Raw genomic sequence first — 19,594 nt, forward strand, 5'->3', positions numbered from 1 at the left:
ACTAATCCTTGGTTTATTATAAGACATGATAAAAGATTTCTGAAGATCCTGGATGTTCATATTTTTCTTCTGCTCTTTTAATGCAGTGCTACTCTGAAAAATGACTTTGTCAAAAAGCTAGCTGAAGCATTTAAAAGTGAGAAGTGGTGGTGGAGAAGCATCACAAAATGCCTTGAAGAGATCTTGCATTTGAAGACATGCACTCTGCTCTTCCTCGTAACCACATCCCAGAGTGCATAAAGTCTGATGCCCAAAAGCTGGTGTCAAGAATCATTAGTCCCCCTGAAAAGCTGAGCCAGCTTCTCCTTGCTTGGTGTCTCTGTCCTTGGTGCATAATCAGCTAAAATCAGATGCTTATTTCAGAACAGGAAATAAGTTTTACAGCTCCCATTAGCTCCTGAGCATCAGCAAAGCAGTGGAACATATGTACTGGCTATTTTTCTGCTAAGAACAACGTGAAATAAATTATCCACTTAGACTTCTGACTGCAGAGGCTACTAGCATCAACCAAGATACCAGCTAACGCACATCATTGGCAGAATTGCTAAACTCTTGGCTGTTACATCAGCAAAAATTCACTGATGGTGACATTAGTTTGCCTCTGGACCCAGAGCTAAACCATAGGACCAGCAGCTCTGGTCTCTGGAGAGATGTGGGCAGCAACAGCCTCCCTTCCTAGCTCTGAATTTCAAGGCAAGAAAGATAAAAAGTATGGTTGTCTAGGAATGTAGTGGGTGTCCCTGAGCTTAGGTGGAGGAAAGCTGCCCTAAAACGTGCCACCAATCACATTTACAAGGCAATTAAAGGCTGTCAGCAAGATCTGCTGGAATTTCATTACTGGTGATGGTGTGTGAAGAGGAACAGACAAATGATTCAATGGGAACAGGCTGTTAGCAAGGCAAAGCAGCAGAAGAAAAGGAACTCTTTTGCTTGGAAGTGGAGCACATTTTATGCAGGATTAGAATGATACAATAAACATAGCATTCCAGAACGATATTTGACAGAAGCAATTTTTGGTACCAAATTGCATGCTAAGTGGCATGCTGAAGCAAATGCTGGGTGAAATCATATTACAGTCAGATTAAAATGGTGCTTCAAAATTATTTTAGTGGTTCTTATTGATTAGAAATGTAATTTTGTGTGACAATGTTATGTATAATCAAAATGCAGTCATAGAGAAAAGAGTCCAGATATTACAGAGGAGTGATCTTTTCTCTTTGCTGTAGTTAGCAAAAAAGACAAGAAAGAGTAAAACCAAGCATCTTTTCCCAAATTTGTGTTACTGCTTTGCCTTCATTTTAATTTAGCAAAATAAAGAGAATTTAATCAATCCACTGAGAGATGTATGTCTCTCTTTCCTCTTCCTTTTATGTCTGTTGATGTAGCAGTGGAATTTGTTGCTACTATCTTGAATATTTTTCTGATTTCATTTTAGTAGAGAGGCGTTACATTCTGCTCCCTCCCTGGTACTGAGCGGTCACGTGCTGAATGTATTTGACTTTGTTTTATTAATTTTGAATAACTAACATCCTACATCTGGAAGACTTCCCAGGTTACAAATCTGTCTAATAAATTCCTCAGTGAAGAAGGCAGCTCTGATTTGTGGGCCACACAATGGGTATAGGAGCTTCTACAATGAATCCTTGTACAACCCCAACTATGCTTGTGTACTTAGAACCTGAACTGGCATCTCATAGGTAATATTTACTCAATAAAGAGGAGAAGGTCTGTTCTCTCTGCCAGGGGGATCCGAGGAGCTGACCCACTACAGGGAAAGCAGATGGAGAAACACTGCCCGAGCAAAGCCTATAGCTAGCAGTGGCTTGTTCCAGCTCCCTAATGGTTTGATATAGATCATCACCTGCCTACCCACTGTATTGAATCATAGAATGGCTTATATTGGAAGGGACCTTGAAGATCATCAAACTCCTGTCGACAACCCCCTGCCATGGGCAGGGTTATCAGCCACTAGATAAGGCTCCTAGAGCCCCATCCAACCTTGCCTTTTAGGGGCAAGAATATGATCATATGGTTTCTTGTAAGAGTGTAATGCATTCTGCTGATGTATTACAGTGGTTGCTGATAATACAGATAGCACCCACAAGTTCAAGACTTGGCGGTGACTATGAGCTGAGCAGTGGAAAAGAGAAAGAACTGGTGGCTTTTGGAGGCTATCAATGAAAGAAAGGCCACAGATGGAAAAAGATGGTAAAACTGAATTCTGAACTTCCAGAAATTGTTAATGTAGATGGCTTCTAGTCTGTTCAATCATGTAGTATGAAAACATCTCATTCAGTAAGATAAAATGATCATTTTGATAATAGCTGAATTATGTCATTTATTATCAAAATTATATGCTAGATACAAGTAATAAAGGAGGTGTGTAAGTTCAATATTACCATACAGATTTTATTGTACCATGCAAGCTGAAATGAACAGAACTGGGAAAGCAGAAACAAAACACATTCACATTATTGAAATGAAACATTCATGCCCTATCAAAACAAAACAAGAAAATAGAAATGGTTCATTTAAACATTTTTCTGTCAAAAAATAATCTGAAATTGACATACTCCCATGAAATGTTTTGATTTTGATGCTGGGAAAAATGTTCTGCAAAGTAATGTCTGCCTGCTCTCATTGCCAGATACATGCAACAATTTCTAAAATGGAGACGACTCTTGATGTTATGACTTTTTCAGTGCCTCTGAAGAAGGGAGATCCAGACCAAGGTGTTAAAAGCATACTTGGGAGGATGTTTCATCTGAACCAGTTGGGATGTGTACCTAGATTAATCCAGAGAAGTAAAGTCGATGGAATAAAAATAAATCAGAATGCATCTGACAGCTTTTTGTATGAGCTCCATAAATTAGCTTATTTCACATTACTTGGCGCACTTTAGGAAGGGGAAAGATGAATGTGTTTTCCTATTCCTCTAAGGGGGCTTGTAGCTATAATTAAGCGGGTATTATAGCTGAAGTCTAATTACAGTCTTCAAAGCATGCCAATAAGAGCACCCGAAGAACTGTTCTAAAACTTGATTCCACCACTGGCTCTTTTATCCACACTGAAACCAGCCAACAACAAAGTCTAGTGAAAGCAGATCTCACACAAGTGTGTTTACTGCTCTTCCCAGCAGGAAATGCAACAACAGGAAGGAGCAGGCTAGTAGTAGGAAGAATTTCAGATATATTTTTTGTGCAAAGTTTCTTCTTTTTCTTTTTTCTTTTTCTTTTTTTCAGTTAAAGAAGCCTTTTCATTTTAGTAACATTTCTGCAGCACTCTTGGCAGAGAATATCTGGATTCATTGCTTGCAAATGTAAAGCATGCTTATGTGATTACAACCATCAGAATCTTCTTTGGTCCACCTCTTACGTCCACTGGTGTGATGAGGTTGTGAGCATCCTGGGGCCAGGGCAGCAGCCTCTTTGTTGCCTTAAAGCCCCTGTCATGTGAAGACTTCACCTTCTCACTGAGATTTCCAGACACTATCAAGAGTACAGCAAGCAATTTGCATAGCATTTGCAATCCAGATGGATGGCATTCTGCATGTTCATTTGCTTGAACACTAATTCCTTGCATGCATTTTTCTCAGACATACCCAGGGAGTGTGCTGCAGTTTACCTTTTCTTCTTTCTCTTTCTTTTTTTTTTCCTAATGAAATGTTTCCTTGACCTTTAAACACTAATGAAGGCAGATGACAATGTGCACAAAATGTTTGTCTTAATTGTTTTGGGTGATGTGACTTCACGATAAAACTTCCTTCAGAAGCTTAATTACTCCCAGCGCTGCATTTACAGTGAAGTGAAGGTATCAAATGAGACAATGGAGTTCAGTAGTTTTGATCTTATTTTCTGAAATCAGGCGATCTCAGTCTCTCACCATTTATTAATACAGATCATTTCCTTCCATTTCTCACAATTGAATTGAGTCACTGTTTGCATGCTGATGGGGCAAGCAAGTGGGGAACTGCATTCGTGGCTGCCTGATAATGGATGAGAGCCGTTAGTTAGAGGCAGGAGGTTCCTCTGGAGGCCCTGCGATTTGCCAGAATATATTACATTTTTCCAAGATTATTGCACAGCAGATGATTAATATTGTATGCTCGAGTGGCCTTTTCAAGGACTGAGTGGGGAGTGGGGGGGACAAAGGGAGAGCCTCAGAAGACTAATTTCCTATCTGTGCGTTATGATAGAAATGTGTAATTGCAAACAGTGTTTTGTAACTTGCCAGTATAAAAAAGGAAAGCCACTGAGCAATGCAGAGCCAGAGGAAATAGTCTTCAGCTGACACAGCCAGTGGAGGCTTGCTGAAGTCACCATGCATGGCTCCACTGGTTTTTATCGAGAAAGAATCTAGTCTAGAAAGTTGATTAGGGAATTGAAGCAGAGAGCTGCTATGGGTAGGGAAGTAATTTTATCAGATGGAGAAGTATAGATCCTAAATCAAGGCCAGCTTGTGGTGTGGACACTTCGGGAATATGCGACTAGAAAAGGGATGCCCAGGAAAGCTAGGTACTATCTGCTGTACATTGCTGAAGCAGTGTGCTGTGTCTGAATCCCAGTGGGAATGGGGAGGAAGGGCTAGAAGGTCTTTGCCAAGGGCTGTATGAAATGGACAGAGTGGTTCAGTTCGCTAAGCTTTGCTAGGTAATGTGTTACAGATGAGCCTAAGATGACTACAATGCTTTTCTAGTCTGTGAAGAGCTCTGCAAAACCACAGAGGGGATGTGATACTTTGTGGAAGTGCTTCAGTAGAGTTGAATATTGTTGGTGTAAGAGAGGGCTGCATCGATGATTTCTCAGCTCTTGCCTCTCCAGTGCAGCTAGGTCTATGTTTTGGCTGTGTTGGAAAGCAAGCCTTGTATAAATGCCCCCACATGACTGTGCTGGATGCAGATGGAGCACATGTGAACTCTGTACTCTCTGTAGCTAGAGCACCAACATTTTTGTGGCGTATCTTCTACATTTCAGGGATAAGAACCCAAAACAAATTCAGATGTGAGACTCCATAACGTGAGAAAATGCCTAATGTGACTCACCTCCCCCTTCTTTAGCCTTCCTAGGAGCTGTGCTCTGAGTACTTTTGGCTAACTGTATATCATGACTCAAAATCTGAGGAGCACATCCAAGCTGGAATTGCTTCCACCTTCTTCCACTTGCGTGTGCTACCAGCTGTGCACGCTGCAGACAGTTTGTGCTATTCCTGAGATATATGGCTTTTTATGTCACCTTGTTTTGGCCACTGATTTATACATGTATTCGGATTATATTTCTTCAATTCCCTTATATGTGCATACTGCTCCAATTGAGATTCCCTCTAGGATCATACTGCCAACAATTCCCTAACTGTGAGAGGGAGTGAGGGCATGTGTGTTCATATGTGTGTGCTCTGTTGGTGGACATTTGGCTCGGCTATAAAGAAAGTCTGCATGCTGTATTGAGCACGCTTAAGAGATCAGCCAAAATCACACAGTACATATGCGTAAATGAGTGTGTATTATTTCCTTATGAAATTCCCTCCTGTCTATGCAGAATATGGTAACAAAGGTAAAGTGTCAGGTCTTTTCCTGAGCACTCTGGAACTGATCTACTGCAACTTGTATCCATCTAAGCAGCAACATTTATGCTTCGCCTGTGCCATTAACGGAGTCGGATAGAAGTCTAGAGGAAGTAGCTCAGCTTTCACAGTTAGCAGTTCTAGTTTCTCAAGTGTGAGCTGAAGAAAAGCTGAGTTCATTCTTGGCTGTGCAAGTAGATTCCTGTTGGGACTTTTTTGTTTATCTGGTTTTCTACCCCATGCATCCTAAGTGCATATCTGCAAGGATCTGCGTAAATGTGATTTTATGTCCCCCCAGGCATCTTCAAAGCAGGTTGCCTACAGCTTAAAAAGATGCTCAGAGATGTCTGTCAAACAAATGTGGTAAGGTCACTATACTTGTGAGGAGACTTCCAATGAGTTTTTGTATTGTTGTTTTTATTAATGATTTTTTTTCCTGTAGATCCAATTTTAACACAGAACTATTGGTCTGGAAATACATCTGTTTCATGTGACGCTGAGATTACTTTTATATTTATTATCCCAGAAAGGATTCTGCAAACTTCAAATGCTATTGAAAGTTGGAGGAAGAGACTAGTTGTAGCATTTAGTAGTGAAATGTGAAAAGTTGTGTAGAAACTCGTAACCTGGGACCCTTGGCTTCTTGATAGTGTTTCTATATAGCTAAGTTTGAAAGGAAGTTTTTTTTGTTTTTCAAGGCTTGAAATCCATGTACATTAATCTATCCCTCTGAGACTGTTGTTTCATATGAGGGATAGGCCTGTAATGCGGGAGCAGTGTTGGCTTATTTCCTTACCATCAATTATGTGAAAATATTTGGGAACAGAGAACGCTTTCAATAGAGATTAGATGGGTGAATGGAGGTGGGAAAGATCACGTTCAAGGTGATTTATTTGCATGAAATAATTCAGCTGCTTCTTAAAGCCACTTCTGGGCCTGGCCCTTTGATTGCAAAGCTATTCACTTTTTTTTCTAATGCAACAGAAAAATGTATATTTGAAGAAACAAAATAAAGAACTTCTGCAGTAGAGCAGAAGGCAAATAATTTGAACATGGAAATGCCTCAATGTCATGAGAGATGTACAGAGGCATTCTCTTGTTCTTTTGTCCTCTCTGTTATGGAAATGACTCTGGTCTTAATAGCAAATGGGTTACTTCAGTTCTTAAGTTAGCAGTTTGGGAGGGGGTTGGCATTGTTGTATGGCTGCCTCAAAACCAGGAATAAGTCAAAGAGGCCTAAAAATGAAAGGGAAAGGGGCCATAACACCCTATTCTTGTGTGGATCAGTTCTGTACAGATCAGCGTGTGATCACCCACAGTACTATAGGAAGGGAAGAGAGCAGGTCCTCCTCCAGCTGGTGCTAGCAAAGTGAACAGTACACATTCATTTGTACTTTATTTACATAGCCTAATGGAGTTTTAAAAGGTCAAAATCCAAGTGGTAGACACTTTGGAGCTGCAAACTGCATAGAGTTGTGTTGCTGCATTCTTAATTATGTCTTCAAAGCAGTGGGTTTTTGTAGATTATTTTTTTTAAAAAGGTGAGATGAGAATTACTGTTTTTAAAATTTTTCAATTGCAGTAAGAACAAAAGATCACAAAACATCTGGTAAGAATAAGGTCTTAAGAAGGCTCTGTCCTTTCTTTGAGAAGGATCTAGCTCAGTTAAAAAAAAAAAGAAAGAAAGTTCATCATCACAGTACTGATGAAGTTGGATAGTATTTGTTCCAGAATTACAAAGAGAGAAAGGAGTGGTATTGGTGCATAATTAAAGAAAAAGGCTTACATTTTGTTGCCCTACAGCAACCTCTGTTTTAAATTTGTTGTATTCAGAAAAAAGACTGAATGTGGACTTGTTTTGGACTATTGTTTGGGACTACAAGACCTATAACACAACTTCAAGCTGCATCATTATCAGAGATCTATACAGTCACTCACGTAAGTTAGGATGTAAACCCATCAGATGCTTTAGAGAGCACTGGGGTAATGTCCTGTGTTTTCTGTTGCTGATCAGGCCATTCTAGGCTTGAATACAAGTTGTGTTTGAATCGTAATTATGGAGTACGTTTTCTTTGGGAAAAAAAACATGTCTAGTATGGAGAAAACCACAGACAGCAGAAGACCAGAAAACTTCACTTAGCTCCATCAAGTTATTTTTAACAGCTCATTCCCCAGGCCTGGACCATATGGCATATGAATTAGAAATTAATCAATAAAATTGATGGATCTGATAAATATATGGCTTTATTGATAACACTTTATCCTCAACCAGTCTTCTAACTGACTTAAGTTATGGCAGCTGGTCTGATAAGAAGATACAGCAGCATAGAGAACCTGCTATGCCTTTTATTCCCTTTGCAGTTATCTTCCACCCCCTGTTTTTCTCCCGTGGTCAGACCGTAGGTTGCACTTCTATAGTTAGCAGTGGCCTTTCTCTGCTGAGGCATTCTTCAAGTGGAACTGAAAATATGTATTCATTACTGATTTCTCATCACTTGTTGCTTGCTGTTACAGAATCAATTACCAGTGGGATTTCAGCTGCTTGTAATATTTGTTCACTTAGGTCATTGACAAATTAATAGTTGAATTCAGCTGTAGGGCTTTGATCACATGACTTTGATAACTTAGGGAATAAAAGGCCTTGCCTTTAGATGTAATACTGGGCTCTGTAATTCAGCTTCTTGGCAAGTTATCTACAATTTATATGAAAGATCTTCTGTATCTCTTATAACTTCCTTGCAGTTCTGATGCAGGAAATGGATTTCTTCAAGTGCTTATCCATAGAGAGAAGCTGGCTGGGTAACAGTCACCAGAGAATAAGCAACACATCTCAAGTAGTTACATGGGAATACCCATCCTGTGTGCTCACAGAGGGTATGTGTCTTTCTGGAAGGTACTGTGAATTTGGTGTCTTGGGGCTTAATCTCACAACTTGGATGAAGCAATTTATAAAGCAAGACTACGCAACTTCACTTAATTCTCTTTTTTTTTTTTTTTTTTTTTTTTTTTTTTTTTTTTTTTTGGTAAGCTAAGTGAAGTAATTCTATTACATCTGTTATCAGCTGTGAGTATGTATGTATGTATGTACGTATGTTTTTTGTTTTGTAGCTTTGTCCTTGCATGGTGCCCTGTTAAGGGATAGTCGTGTAAACTGTGGATCAGATCTCTCAAGTCTTTTTCAGGCATGTCCTCAACAGGCTTCACTTCTCTTTCGGTCTTAATGTGGTATACCTTAATTTCCTGCAGTGTTGGAAGAGGTTAATCAGTACTGGTTTAATGTGTTTCTGGTTTATTTTGTGCAGTTCTACTGCTAGATAGAATAGAGCTATCTAAAAAAAAAAAAATCTAAGATGAAGTAAAAAGGAAGTAAGGGATGACAAAGGAAAATGATAAGAGGCAAACAAGCTGCGGACTCTTTGCTAACCCACCATTCAATCATTCTCCTCATCAATAAGTCACCTATTCCTGCTGGGTGCATCCTTCTTCTAGTTCATTCTTTCCCAAGTCAGCATGAAGCTCCTCATCAGTGCAGTGAGATATGAGTGATGGCACAGTCGAGAACTCTTCAATGCCTCACCTCTGCAGGTCACACCAGAGAACAAGGATGTCGCTTCAAAATGTGGGTTTTTTTTCTGTTGTCAAGCTGCTGGAGCTTCAAAGCGACTGTCTGCGCTTTCATGCGGTTTGATGCCTGTGTTTGTAGGGTTTATACATTAAAGCTGGCTTCAGAATGTCTCCAATAGCTAGTTAGCTCACTCCATGTAGGGCCAAAACCCTCCAAGAAACGTAAGACTTTTAGTTTTTCTGGCTTAATTTGGTTCAGAAGAACATCTTGAAGGATGAGAATAGAGAGATCATTGGTTCTAGCTGATGACAGGAATTTAAGTTGTTTCACAATTCTGAGATGTGGTCAGCACAAGATGATCTAAGTAGGCTGTGAGTAATGGCAATTTCTATTTTATTTTTTTTTTTAGTACAAAATAGAAAATATTTCTCTTCTGGAAATGACCAGTGGAAGTTCTGGATCAATGCAGTGAAGGATAGCATAGTAGTGAAATACATGTCCTCAAATCCTCTTTCAGCAACTTCTTGGAGAGCATAAGATATTGAAGATCTGGAGTCTCTTAATGCTAACTTCAGCTTCAAAACCACCACTATTTTGACACTTAAAATGTCAGTTTCTTGCCGTCATCTTGCTGTGATTGTGCTGTGCTATCTTGTCCAAGAGGAGATTGCACTTTTTCTTTCAAAGGCTGTGCTTAATTTAGTTATGGAAGGTATGTTCTTTCATCCATTAAGCTGTCTCTCATCAGAGCTCTTCAGAAGGAGTCTTATTTTTTAATCAGTGTTCATCCTCCAAGGACTTGGGGGAGTTTAAATAAGAGAATGATAGACTTCTCCTAGATGTCTCCATGCCGTTTCCTCTGAAACAAAAGTAGTAGGTCTGAGTCATCCTTTCAGTATTCCAGTTTTATGCTGACATCAATTGAGACACGCAGGATAAAACTGGAGTAATGCTTCAGTGAATCATCTCAGCAGAAACTCAGGGTTTGTAGCATCCTACTATGCAGTGCTTCATGGAGCACACTGCTGAATGAACTATGGGTGCCTTTGCTGCATTAAATTAGTTCTTCAGAAAACTTGCTCATATTTTTGCTGGGATAGCAAGAAAGGGGAAAAGCAAAGGTGCGGCTTGTCCTCATCTATTTTTAGTCTTTACTTTCTGTGACTTATTATCTGAGACACTCTTTTTTTTTTTTTTTTTTCCCCTGAGAGCAGGCATTCATTGCAGTGTCTATTCAATATTTCCATTTATTCAATTAGGTGGAGAGATCTGAGCTTACAATATGAGACACTATAGTAAAGTTTTTGCAGTCTGTCGAATAGAAATTCCTCTTCTTTTAAAAGAGAACTGCTTTCTATGAAGAAAGTGTCAGAAACATCTTAATGTCTTTGTTTTTTAAGTACCTTTTTTTTTTTTTTATCAATGCCTGTTGAAAACTGTATAGTGGTTTCATATTTGGAATATTGGTTTTCCGGCCTACAAAGGTTGAGGGAGCAATCAAGAGTTATCACATTGCTAGAGGGTATAAAAAATATAAAGTGTGATGAGAAGGGCTCAGTGTAACTACTAGCAGCACATAAAAATGAATAATGTGCAGATTAACAGTTTTGATGCTGTTTCCATTAGCCTTATCTATGAAAGCTACAGCAACTGCCTGCCCTGCCAGTTAGTCCTATCATCTCCCCTGGCTCATTGCTATCTGTCCTCCTGGCTTGTCCAGGCTTCAGCATGAATCCTCAACAAATGCTGACTTGCAGTGAAATGGGAGAGGGAAAAGAGAGAGGAAAAGTGTAGGAAGACTGGAGTTCACTGTCCAATTCTCCTGTCATGGAAGAAAATAAGATAGTTCAGGAACACTCTGTCTTATGTACAGGCTGTGTTGTCACGGGTGCTCACACAATGTCCAGGAGGCTGGTCGATCTGTCTGCCTCTTCCCAATGGAAAAGGTGGGCACTTCAGTAAGAAGTAGTTGGCAAACACAGCCAAATACTGCTTGATGTATCGTTAGTGCTATCCAACAGCATCACAAGCCTATAACAGGAGCATAACAGCAGTGACTGGTGATAATTCTTCTCAACTGGCATGGAAATTGTGAGTGTGGTATTCATAACAGCTCCAGGTAAACAGTTTTGGGAGTGATCAACCTAGAAATACATGCAAGAAGTTTCTAGGTAAACCTCTACTAAATATTATAATCTGATTGCAATGCACACATCTGATAAAATGTCTCACAGTAAGTAGAGCAGAGCATGCTGTCCTTGTTGAGCCTGGGAGAGACAAAAGAAAATTACAAAGGTTAGAAACCAAGTTAAGCAATCAACCAGGTACCTGGCAACAACTACATTGTATGCTGTCAAATTAAAAGTAACCCACTAAAGATTTAAGCAGAGTGGGCAGTGCTCTTGCCCATTAGCTAAATGTCCCCATTGAGTCACTACATAAACTCGTGATCAAACTGAATACATACTGTAAAATAAAAACAAATGTCAAACCCCTAAATGAGGCTGAGTTCTAAATGAAGCTCAGGTATTACATTGGAAAATTATTGAGAAACTTTAGAGGAGAGAGCAAAGTCATTTGGAGTGAAGATTTCTAGAACAACATATAGACAGCAACAGTGATGACAGTCATGTTCCCAAAGCCTTACGCTTCACCTTAATATGTTCTGTTGCGGTAGGAAAAGAATAAAGATAATTCCTGTTCCTGAATAAGGGAAACAAGTGACTTCAAGCACGAGATTAATATCCTCTGGGCATTTTTGATCTCAACTTTCTAAGATACAGAAACAAAGCAAAGAAGATCAACCTACCTGGTTGTTTTTTTAATATTTATTTATATATATGTGTACATACACTGTTGATGTTGACAAAACCCTTCAACTTGAAGAGAAATTGACCTGAAACAGAGGAGTGTAGAGTAGTTTCACTTATAGTTCAACCAAGAGGCAAGCTTTAATTAGGCCACATGACAGTAACCTCCATTTTAAGGAATGTCTTTTTACTTTGAATAATGCATTTGTTGCTAACATCTATGATGGGGTTTCATTTCAATGTGTAGACTTGATTCTTTGACCTGGGAGTTCCTCTGAAGTGTTCAGTTTCAATTTGGCCGTCTACATGTCTGCACTGAGGAAGAAACATAATGGTGAAAACAGGCTTTGCAAAACCTCTCAGCCTTGGTTCTCTGCCCAATGATACACTAGAGGACTTGGCTATATGAATGTATATGTTCTTGAAATATCAGAGATGAAGAAAAATGGGAATCAGCATTATGTTCTCCCTCCCTTTGAAAACACTACTGTAACATGATCTTTGTTGCTGTTTGATGAGTAAAGACTATGTCTACAGCCTATGTTGAACACCAGGTCTGAAGAAGACCTCAAACACAGGAGCTACCAAGATTCAGTTCCTTGAATGTTCAGGGCTCTGAATTTGATGGATGAGCAATCACATCTACTTTTTCACTTCTACTTTTTCTACTTTTTTTTTTTTTGGTAGAAGTGTGGCCACCCTAGGAGTTAACAGGGGGTGGTCACTTTTCAGAATTGACAGTGTAGATACAGGCTGGTGGGGCAGTCTTTTTGTACTTAGCTCCTGTCTGAACAGAGGGTTTGGGAAACATCTTCATTCCTCACAGAAACTCTCCAACGCAAGATTTTTTTTCCAAGTGGATTTCATGTTCCAGTAGCATGTGAAGTGTTTGTTCTTTGTGTGTTTGTGTGTGTGTGTGCACGCGTGCAGTAGAGGATTTTTCTTTTTAAGACAAGAAAAAGAAGTGGAGATAAGTTCCAAGATTTTTTTTTTATTATACAGAAATGAGAGGACTTTTGTTTGTTTATTTTTGTTTTAATGTATTTTACTAATTGCATTTATATAACTTTTTCCTTTCTCTCATTTTTGGCCTTCTGACACTTCTAAAGTTTATCAGCATGTTGAAAGATAGGAGTTTTCAAGTGTTGGAGGGCTGGGCTTGTTTTCTCTGAAGTCACTGGGAGGTTTCTGACTGACTTTAACAGGGAGGGGGAAGGTGAGCAATCCTTGCAAGCTGACATCAGACAAGCAGATGAATACCTCCCTGCTCATCTTCTGAGAATGTTTTCTCAGCCACTCCTTTTACTTCTTCACTTCTTTGCTCAGAAGAACTATTCATTGTTCTCCACTCATGCCCCAATCCCTCACTCATATGTCTATGACTAAGGTTCTCAGTGCTCCAACTCTTTAAATCGTAGAGGTGCTGAGTGGAAATGACATCGTGAGGTTATCCAGTCTAATCTCTCACTCAGTCTCTCATTAAACAATATTTGTGCAAGAATCTTACAAACATCAATCTTCTTTACCAACTGACAGTATCTGATAAAAAATTCAAGACATCTGCAGCGATGTGATCACTCCAGTTTAATTTCTGTTCTTTTTAGTCATTCTTTCTACTTAATTGGAACTTTCTCTCTAGTTAATTGGAACTATGGTAGGTTGCTAAGTCTTTCAGCTGGCCCCTTCCTTATTTTTATCTTCTTTCCCTCCGCTGAGTTGTCCAACTTCTTGTCAGTGAATAAATTGCTTGTTGTAGTGCTAGTTCTCGAGGTAAGATCTTTTGAAGGACTTAACTTCTGTCTGTCTCCTATATGAATTAGCATTTTTCCTTTTTGGCCTTGCAAAGAGCCCAATTTTTTTTTTTTTTTTTTTTTTACTACATCCAAGATCATTGAGCACACCTGCAAGAGGAGGACAACAAAGCACTACGGATGTAATCCTGCGTACAAGCTAGGAAGCAGTGCTTTGTTGGTATTTATGTTGGAGTGCTCTGCAATAAAAAATATCTCCAGAGTCATGCAATATTTGTTTTTCCACTACTCTCTCGAAGATAGCAACTCTGCTGCCTAGTGATTAGGATAATAAAAAACAGAGTAAGAAAACTTGTTCTTCCTACCCACCACAGACAACAGGGCAGCCATATCACAAGTTTTCCTCAGCTTGATATGGCTGTTTCTTCCTATGAGTGAAGAAGATAAAGACAGAGCGATCATACAAGGGCAGGTGAGAAGAAGAGCATGGAATGGTGGGTATGAAGAAGACAACCAAAGGGAAGAGAACTGCGAGGTATTCACTTCTAAGGAGCCATGGTGAGCTTCCAGACAGAGAGCTGAGACAGCAGCAGAAACATTCATTAGAATGACTGTTTTAGCTTATTGGACAATTAGCCTGATAATTGTGCCACTTACTTATTATAATGGTCCCAATATGTATTAATGAAGTTAATGGATGCTATACAAGAAAATTAATAATGAAATTATTTTAGAAATACTCAGAATATGCAATCTCTTTCAGTCATGATGCAGAACATCTCTGTAGGATGTTTAAGTAAGCTGCAAATCACTGTGTCACAGTATCAGGCACACTTGCCACTGTTCAAAAGCCATCCTTGCTTCTCAGAAAGAAAAATATGCTCTGAGTGTAATACCTCTTGCCATTGGGATTGTAGTGGGAGCCTTAGGGTGTTTGCACTTACTGAAACAGAGGGGTTCTTCAGCTTTGTAGTGAGGGGTGCACATTGGTGGAGGCGTTGCAGTGCTTTGCTTCTACCGACAGCAGGGCAGTATGTTGCCTGTCTCAGCCTTGTCTTCCTTTGTGTTCTGCCTCTTCATCAAATGTAGATGATGCCTTTGCCTACAGGCCATGGCATTCCTATTTATGGCCTGCTCAGCATAGTGTCAGAGGAGGTTAAGAAACCTTCACCCAAGGAAACCAACTATTATTCTCTTGCTATAAAACAAAGGTCATTGAGGCTGCACGTACCTATTGAAATTAGTGCAAGATGAGAGAAGTTAAAACCACCCAGGTGTGATTGCTGAGACAGGGATAGCCAGCAGGCCAAGGATCATGAAGGAGTAATGCAGCCTTGAGGAAGTCATAAAGTCCTAAGGGAAAAGGCATCATTCTGATGACAATTTGGCAACATCAAGGATCAGCGTTTTATTTTGCAGCAATGGAGGCAGCCCCTTTCTCACCTGCATAGAGAGGGGCACATCAGTTGCCCTGCTGGGATGGTGAATGTGCCAATTCCCAGTCTCCTGGTTTGTTAGTCTATTACTACTGCACCTATTAGTAAGTAATTGACATGCCCTAAGTATCCAGCTTGTGGAGTTTGTGCACAGCTCCCACACCAGCCCAGAGGGAGGGCTGCATATCTGTGAGATTAAGGCTTTCTTATTCATTTTTAATGAGCCTGGGGCACCATCTTTCTGTCAGGTCTGCCTCCCCTGTGCTGGGCAGCCATCAACATTGCTGCTTCAGCAACTGCTCCATCCCCTACCTGCTGCTCTGCCTGCACTGGGAGTGTTTTGCAGTCAAATCAGTTCCTTTCACCAGCTCTGTGCTCATGCTGACACAGCAGACAGAAACAAGTGGTCTGGCAGTGGCTGCTTAATGTCATGGTGCTCTTTTTGGATCTCTACAGCCTGCAGTAAGAGCTGAAATGCCATGCAGACCTGCAGTAGATTGACCAGGTGGGGTTGCTCTCAGCAGAAATACAGCTTCAGCCTGCTGGTTGTACAACCTCTGTGCCCCAGACAAGTCTGGGGCTGGAATCTATGAATCCTGCCTCCAACAGCTATGCTAATACTCCAGCTACACTTTCCAGCCAGACATGAATGATTTGAACTGATTCGTGTGGAGCAGTCTGCCTCCTGGGCAGCTGTACGTCTAAAGATGCAATATTTAACGCCTCCATTAACTGTCTTTTTATCAAAGGGGCAGGATATAGCTCACCTCAGTGGATGCCTTGGCTTTATGATGGTATTATTTGTTTTTAAAGGACAAGCTGTTCTGAATGATACAAAGTAGTCCAGTACTTAAAACTGAAGTGGATGTTGCATAATGAAGGCTAACTTCTAATGGACTCTTTTCTAATGGAAAACTTTGTAAACCTGACAAATCTAATAAAATAAAGGTAATTAAACCTTGTGTTCCATGCATTTTTAGCACATGAACAATATGTGTTCAGGAAGAATAAAGCTTCACTGAAAATGCAGGGGAAATAATTACACCTGGTATTCATGGGGCTGTAACAAGATATTGTTTACAGATCTCCACTGGTTGTGAAATTGTCTATACTGAAGAAACTGGATGTACTAGAAACTGAAAATTGAAGGAGCATAAAACATGTAATACTGTAGTTACAAGCCACATAAAATCTTATTGGATCTGTGATAAATATTTGTGCCGTAGCAATTTTACTATTTTACAAACTGCTTTCCCTGGGGGATGGTTAAAGAATACAAGGACACCTTATTTATTGGTTTTAAAGTCTAGCTGCTCCCAAGACCCACAATGAGAGTGTAACGTACGTATTCTCTAAAGTATCCAATTAACTGTTTAGTTTTATATTGAAAAGATTCTTTTTTGATTAAAGTTGCTGTCAGTAGGCAGATGCATCATCTGCCAGTCTACATAAATAAAAGCAGAATAGGTCCCCAAACCGATGTTGCTTTGAAATTGAAACCATATATTAAAGAAAATTCCCCATGGGGAGTGGGAGACTGTGGTTCAGAGTTTAATGAAAACACAGATACTGCATTCAACTGTAGTACAGCACTTTTAGAAGTTGTCTGTGGGACTGGGGATAAGTCGTACTGCACATCTAGAAAGTGTTTACCTCAAACTCTCAAACTCCCAATGTACGCTTTGGGGATGGAGGATGGGGAGTGAGTGTGTTTGAAGACTGAGATAAGATCTCCTGAGAGGCAAGGAAATATTTTCTCTATTCATGTATTTTAAACTTCAGGAAGAGCTCATTTGGGCAGGTAGGTTTTTTTTGTTGTTAATTTTTTTGTTTTGTTTTGTTTTGTTTTAACAATAACAAAAGCACTTACTCAGCTAATTTCTTATTTATTTGTTTTTGCTCTTCATTGATTGTTCCTTTTCTCGCATTCTGTTAATTTGTATCCTAACCTTTCTTTGTGTATGAAAGGTATGTAAAATATTAAAACTGAAATTAGTCTTTTCTTTAGAGTACTATCTCTTTTTCCTCTACTGCTTTTTCTTAAACCTGCAAACTTGCTCCTAGCTCAGCTCTCCAGAAGAAGAGTATACCTTCACCTTTTTCTCATAGCCTCCTATCTGCTAACTTCCTTTTGTTCACTAACTAGTGAGAAGGATTATCCCTTGTGCTAGAATACAAGTGTTTCAATTATTCCTTACAGAAATCCTTGCTAATTGTCTTTCAGGTCAAACAGTCTCAGGATGCATGTTAGCACTGAGTCATCTCTGTGGATCCAGAAGAATTCATTTGGAAAAGAAAGCGAAGAAGCTGCCCTGAGCCACCACAAATGATCTGCCACAACTACACTAGTGAGGATGAACACTTAAGAGCCTGGTGTAAACCTCTGTGCTGCTGAATGCCTAGCTGATGGTATACAAGAAAACAGGAAGGTGAGATAAAATGATGTCTTTCACCATGAAGTGGTGGTGCAGCCTTCTGTAGTGCTGGTGCTGCGTGATACCAAAAGCTATCAGTATTTCTTCTCTAAATGAAAAATCTTCTATCCACCTTTTTGGGGGAACAGAGGTAGGGAAAGTAGAGAGGGATTGCTATAGAGAACAGATATATGCTTGTGGTTCCATGTTGGATGGTGACAAGAACAGTTATAGTTGAGGGAATGTGTTTCTGTTTCAAAACCAAAGTTGGCTGGGAAGCTACCCAGAAATCTGGATACAGCCTCTTTAAATTCAGGGCATACAGAAGAACCAAGGATTGCTTGGCTCTTTGGTCACTTAGACTTTTGTGTATGTTTAGACTCAAGACAATGGTCAGCATCCAAATACCTACTGAGTCAAGGAAAGCAGGGAGCAGCAAGCTGCTGCGGATGCTCACAGTGCAGCTCCATTCATTGCATGTGCATGGGTTTGTTTGGCATGTAGCTGGTGGTGCTTGCACCCCTGGAGTTGTTTTGGGGTTTGCAGCAGAATTGCTTTTGTTGGAGTAAGTGCTACCACATATATATTCTGCACATCATATTACTGAAATTGAATGAAGTAGCAAGAGGATTATTGAAGTGACAGTCCTAGCCAAAATGCTCAGGGGAACAAGGTTTTCTACGACGATTCTCAAAGTCATGGAGGGGCACAGCCCCACTGAGGCAGTTTTGCCCATATGCTGCAGTCAGTTAATTGGAAACTGGACATATCTGAACAGTTAAATGCCAGGGCAGGAAGTGCCTTGCAGCTGTAAATAACTTCCTGGAATCCCATCCACTTAAGCACCCTTAACTGACTGATCACTTTCTATTAGTTATCTGGTCAGGCCCAAGATTAAATCAAAGCTTTGCAAGCTGCTGGGACAGCTCTCACAACCACAGGAGCTTACAGGCAATTTGGCCAGTGGGCCAGCCAAGGCAGTTCACAGACACAGAGAGGTAAATTCATTTACCAGCCCTCTCCCCCTTTATACTTCTGAAAAAGTGGCATAAATAGACAAACCACAGCACATCACGTGATTTTTGTTTGTGTGTTGTGTATTATAATTCTACAAGCCCAAGCTGGAAAATTTATTATTTCTTCACTTGTGTTGGCATACAAGTGGGAAAACTCCTGCTTCTACCTGATCTCAACAGATGTTTAATCTAGCTGCTATCTCTATAACCTGAAAAGAGTAGCCAGAAAGATAAGCAGTGAAAGATAAATTGCATTCCAGAATTGTCATCGCTCTACCTTCCCTGGTTTCCAGTACCTTGAGGAAAGAACAAGTGTGTTTTGCAGCGTGTCTTGAAAGTCATCAGTCCATAGCAGCTAAGGAGTAATGTGCAATGCTTGCAGTCTGTGTCCAGCAAGCAACTAATATCCAGGCTAAACACTCAAAAAAAACCCTATGATTTGTGTCGGGAAATGGTTTATTCCTATATCTCAGTCATCATGAGGAGACAGGAGGTTGGCCTCAGCTCTCCCAGTTTTAATTTGTGTCCATATTGTGTTTTGTTGTACGTCTCCATCTCTTTCAGAGAAAAGCGTCAGAATCTGAATTACCCCTATTGCAGTATTTATTAATTCTGTTCAGTTTTTTAAAGGTAGTAAATATTAAGAAGTTGTAAGCCCAAAGGAAAAAGTCATTTATCAGTTGAAATCCATGCGTGCAGTCAAAATCAGAGGCATTTTGCTAGATCAACATTACAAGAACATAAACCAAACACCTGTACAAAATGTAGCAGACCACCCTAGCTCCTATCCTAATATATACAATGCAGAATTTTCTGTGAACTGTCTTCAGCAGAACAAGGTTGCTCTTTGCAAGGTGGATAAAGGGTTTGCTTCTTCATCTACAGTGCTCAGATAGGCATGTAGAGATTTGTTCTTCAGCTACTGGAGTCAATAATTTGAATCGGTTGAAATCATAATAGGAAACTCCAGGTCAGACCCTTGGTATGTGCCAGATCATCAGTGCATTCAGTAAAGTACTGCTTTTGGGGAGGTGATGGACTCA

At 39.9% G+C, this 19,594-nt stretch overlaps 1 long non-coding RNA gene across 1 annotated transcript in view; it reads left to right on the forward strand.

Moving 5' to 3' along the window:
• Positions 1-19,594, forward strand: part of LOC125692375 (uncharacterized) — a 62,662-nt gene that overhangs the window by 21,689 nt on the left and 21,379 nt on the right. The window contains exon 2 of the long non-coding RNA XR_007376627.1: positions 17,346-17,550. This is a non-coding gene — a long non-coding RNA (uncharacterized LOC125692375). The remainder of the gene's footprint in view (positions 1-17,345; positions 17,551-19,594) is intronic.

Source organism: Lagopus muta, chromosome 4, assembly GCF_023343835.1.
Source record: "Lagopus muta isolate bLagMut1 chromosome 4, bLagMut1 primary, whole genome shotgun sequence".
NCBI classification, from domain to species: domain Eukaryota; kingdom Metazoa; phylum Chordata; class Aves; order Galliformes; family Phasianidae; genus Lagopus; species Lagopus muta.